Source organism: Mus pahari, chromosome 9 (genome assembly GCF_900095145.1).
Source record: "Mus pahari chromosome 9, PAHARI_EIJ_v1.1, whole genome shotgun sequence".
NCBI classification, from domain to species: domain Eukaryota; kingdom Metazoa; phylum Chordata; class Mammalia; order Rodentia; family Muridae; genus Mus; species Mus pahari.
Window position 1 is genome coordinate 72888801 of NC_034598.1, and position 5529 is coordinate 72894329.

Sequence of the window (5529 nt, forward strand, 5' to 3'; positions counted from 1 at the left end):
GTCTTTTCATCCTGTTTTCTTTCATGTAGCATTGTTGAGCATCCTAGCTGTGTTTTCTTCTCTAATCTCGGGGGTATCTAGACTCAAACATCTCATTTCTTCCTGTCTAGCTTTTGCAACATCATTTAAGCTTCTTAGATCTTTGGCTCATGCATTCATTTTCATATTACTTCATATTCATCTCCCCCCCTAAGTATAACTTTCCAACTCCCTCCAGGTCCAAAATAAATCTTTGATGTAAGGTGCTTAGTTTAATAATTGGCATTATCAAGGGTAATGCACTTCTTCATTAGCCTCAGCTTGTTTTCATCTGCAAAGTTGAGATGATGCTATCTTTTTATCTCAAATGTGTGAATTAAATTTGAAATAAGATAATGATTACAGGGCCTTGAAGCAAATAATATTAAAATTCTTCCCCTAATTAATGTTCCTTTCCATATATGCCCATTCTCTTAAATTTTCTGTCTTGTTGTTTTTCATCATTATAGATAAATACTTTGCCTCTTGAATAAGTTCTGAAAGAAAGCACTCCTATTTTGAATCATGTTTCCTTTGTATCTGTCATGGTCCCTACTGTTTGTTGTAGGAGCCATCATATGTTTACTGAAATGATCTTTCTGAGGAAATAAATTTGAACTCACTTTATTGAAGGACAAAGTCTTTCAGGTAAAATCATGAACAGTTTCTCTGAAGATACTGAATTGTGGCTGAAGAAAACTTTTGATAATTAAAATGAAAGAGCAAGACTTCATATGAATCGATTATTAGAACGCTTGCCTATTGTGTACGAAGTTTGATGCCATCGCCAGCATTGTATATATTGAACAGAGAAGGACATGCCTTCAGTACTATCCTCAGGAGTACAGTAAGTTCAGGGTTAGGCTTGACTGCATAGTAAATTCTAGACTGCCTTGGGCTATGTGAGACTCTGGCTCAAAAATAAGTAAGGAGAGAACAGTGAACACCACGTCTCCTAGAGTTAGTGATCAGAGGTGAAGTATTGGCTTACAATACTTGAGGCCTAGGTTCAAGCACTTCCAAAGAGGGAAAGAAATGGTAAGTCTGACTTGTAATCTAAATCCATGTATAGTTCAAAGACAGAATGTTACTATGGAGAGAAAAAAAATTGTCTTCTCTGTCCACAATGTTTATCTTCTAGAACTTTCCAATGTGCTCAGAATATGGGCAAGGAGCCGCTCTGATGTACTTTTACTTTAACTATATTTCTTATGCATCTTGGTTGACTGAGATCATATATAGAATCATTTTGATGTAGAGCCTCATATTATTAAACATATGAAGTGATATTACATAATTAGAGATGGAAATGTGGCTCAATGAAGAGTCTGTGCCTAGCAGAAGGCTCCGCTTGGAGTCCCAACACTACAAACAAACAAACAAACAAACACACCAGTAATAAAGTGGGATCATCTCGGTATATACTGTAAATATTTATACAAGTTTTTCTTCCTAGATGTAGAGGATTCAATTTATTCTTATTATTTCACCCCCAGGGTTTATATTTGTTTTACCACCATTAAAGTTATAGTTCAGATGTGATATATTGAACACATATACATATACTACAATACTACTGGAGAAAAGACTCAAACTTCTTTGGAATGTATAATCACAGAGAAGTGTACAGAATAAACACTGTCTAGTCCAATATTCCCGGTTCTATTTAGCAAGGCATCATTTACTACATATTTTCACAGGACACCATTGCATGCATATTATTATGGTAGAAACTTCACTACTGGTTCACATAGAGTCAATCTACCGTAAATAAACTAAGCATCATGGTTTTCTTTATTTTAATGACCCCAGCCAGGGGTTTATGTGTTAAGCTTGAGTGAGCAGTGAACCAGTATAACCTTCAGTCCAGTTGAAGTTGAATAATTTGCTGAAGTGTATTTATTAAGTGTGGTCTTACATGACACATTATGCAGCTGGTAGAATACAACTGCACAGCACAAAACATCCCATATTGTTAGAAAAATGAGAAATGTAGAGGATATTCATCCAGCACCATGGCTGCTCTGGAAAAGGATCACATGCAAAGATCTTACAGGTGTGATCCAGCTGGGATACAGATATACCTTTAATCCCAGGAGACAGAGGCAAGTCAATCTCTGGTTCAAGGCCACCCTGATATAGAGCAAATTTCAGATAACGAAAAGCTTAGGTCCAGGTATGGTGGTGTGTGCCTTTCATCCCAGCACTCAAGAGACAGCTGTATCCATATATTTGAGTTCTAGTATGTCAGTTGAGTTCAAATCAGTTCAGTGAAGTTCAGAATTAAAGAGTTGGGAGTCAGTGTGGTTGAGGGCAAATCCAGCTTAGTTCAGTCAGTTGAGACAGTTGAGTTCAGTGAGTCAGTACCACAGAATTGAGTTTGGGAAGTTCAATGCAGGTCAGCAGAGGCAGTTGAAGCCAGAGAATAAGAAGGAACTAGAAGAATAGTACAGATTGCTAGTTAGCTTGATGTCAAGCAGAGCAAAAAAGTCAGAAGCTGAGAGAAGTCCGTTTGAATCAGTGAGCTGGAGAAGAGTTTGAATCAAAACAGCTGAGTCTATACCAGCCAGTAAGAATTTAGAAAGAGCTAGAAAGGGTGAGCTTATTCAGCAGTAAGCCCCATTAATGACAATTACTTCAGGCGAATACAATGTTACATTTCCACAGAAAACTCATAATTTATTTCTAGAATCTTACAACAAAGTTTGTAGGTCATATTGATCATAGTCATTTCAGATTTGAACTATTTTTGATCATTACGGGATGACAGGGGATCTATTGTTCAGATGAAGAAGCAGGTTCACCATACATATAAAGTATTTGTCCTGCAGTCTACCGTCTGTTGAAAGCCTGAGCTACATGAATTGATGCTTCGCTATTATATCCTGTGAGGTGAGGGCTAGTTATATTCAGATGCTGCAGGATGTTCTAATATACAAGTAAGAGCAGTGGGTTAAATAAGCAATGGATGCCCATAGCCGATATGTAGTTGATATCCAAACTTTCTATTAGTCACACATTCCTCCTGGTATCATTTAATAAGTATTCATAACTCCCTTACCTTACTTGTCTGGCAATGAGATACCTGATATTCAGGCTTATCATCTTCCTCACCCATCCCTAAAGTTGTACACGTTAACATTCAGACTAAAACCGGAGATGCCTTTGTTGTAATTATAGTTCAACAGCTCTTAATTATTTCTGATGACGAGTTACCGGAATAGCTTGAAAAAACAAATTTGTTCAGAGATGTGTTACCTTGCATGAACTATTCCATACTGTCCCTTGGGGATGGTGGGAAGGATAGAGTAAGAGAAACAAACAGGGTGACTCTACACAATGACTCATACTCCAGAGGCAGCTTCCTTGAGGGCCTCTGAAATGAAGGTCCCGTATCACAAACCTCTAAAACATGAAGGAACTGCTAAATGTAAGAGCCTCTGGCTACAAATGTTTGATGATCCAGTGAATGGGAGATAATTTATTTAATGTGTTTCTAGACGTGAAATATTTCATTTTAGTCTCTTCATGATGCCTGGAATCAATAAAGCAACAAAGAGTTATAGCGTGATATCTTCCTGAAGAAGCCACACATTTAAAATAGAGACATTTCTGTCAAGTGTTTCAATGTTATGAAAAGACAAGAGGGAAGCATTTTCAATGCTCTGTAAGCTTGCTCATATATTTCATGTTCAGAAACCATTCCTTTTATAATTCTTTAGATTTAATTAATGATTTTTCTGTGGTAGATATGCCATTTACTTAGAAGATACATGTATCTTAATGGTGGAGCTGGTTGTCAAGTGAGTGACCTTAATAGAGCCTAATCAATATTTATTAAATACTTTTTTACTAATTTGCATCTTTCTAGTTGAATACAGAAATGTTAAGTTAAGCAGTATACTGCACATATGCACTTATTTTTTTCTGTGGATAATGGTGAGAATTATGGAAGATAGGATCAAATTCAAGTTTTATTTTAGGGCTATGTGATTTCATACACATTCTATTTTATCTGTACTCCATGGAAGACTTAGACCACAACTAATGTATAAGAATAACCATAAGGGTTTCAGCTTAAGGTTAGGTTTAGAGTAAGTATTTATAATGCAGTTTGATACAATGTCCACTTAGCAAAATGATTGTAGTAAGTTGCTTCTAGAAACTGTAATTTCCTTAACTGTTGACCATGTTTATGGTCCCGTGCTTGATTGTGGCAAAGGCCACAATTCCAGTCACAAAGTAGTTAGTTAAAGCCATAGCCATCTCACCACTATTGCACTGCTGTTAATATCTGGCCAAGAATGCTGTGATGGAGTTCATGGGGTTCACAGCTATTTAGCACCATCAATGTCATTTGCTCCCAGCAAATCACATAGCACTTTATGATAGCATGAGTCCTAGATACATTAAGATAAAATAGTGTAAGGGATCTACTTTCCTAGAAATGACATGGAGAAAAAGAAAAATGAACACTTTATTGGGAAACAGAGTTCCAAATTTCAATAATAATTCTAGGATATATTTCTAAAACATAAACTGTGCGGGAATCTCGGTTCTCTATCACTTAACTATGTTGGAGTAGATGGATTCTTTAATTTTCCTGAGACTCAACTGGTAAGAGAAAATGATAAAGGATGGGTTACATTTTGTGAAACTCACAAATGTCAAAGATTAAAGAATGATTCCTATGAATATTAAACGTCGAATGAGGGCGGCAAGGAGAATCTGAGGAGCCGATGTTAGATGACTCATATCCAACAAAAAGTTATAAAAAAAAGTTCATGGCTAACTCAACCAAAATGTTTGTAAAAGGACAGTGATTTGCTATGAACACACTTGTTGACAACACTGTTCTGATTGTCTGGGGTAACTGTAACTGAATCTTTTTTTTTCCCCTTCCTTGACTTGTATATTCTTGTGCAAATCATCAAGAAAAATCCCCTGCCATTATGTTTAAGAACTCATTACTCAGCATGCAGAGAGCATATACTCTTCAAGCCTCATTTAATTTGTATCTTCAAGGAATGATGACTACTAAGCTGGGCCTCTAATTATGAACTTAGTATAGCAGGGTGAAGCATAACACAGTGACCACCCATGAGCCTAGCTAATGGTTGTGTTAAGTACAATAAGGTGGAGACAGACTTACAAAGCCAGTTTTGGCTGTGCTACCATTGTAACAGGGGCCTGTAAAAGAAAAGTGCCACATTTGTCTTTTTCAAATGACACTTCACAGAAGCAAGGCTTGGAGAGCTGCACTCATACTGCACATCCTAATCCTAATCCAATATGTGATACATCAATTTCATATCTTTTTATATATAGGTACAGAGTCAAAATTTAGAGGTAAGATGAAAGGATGGACTATCCAGAGACTACCCCATTCGGGAGTCCATCCCATCATCAGCCACGAAACCTAGATACTAATGCTCATGCCAGCAAGATTCTGCTGAAGGGACCCTGATATTGCGGACTCTTGTGAGGTTATGCCAGTGCCTGGCAAACACA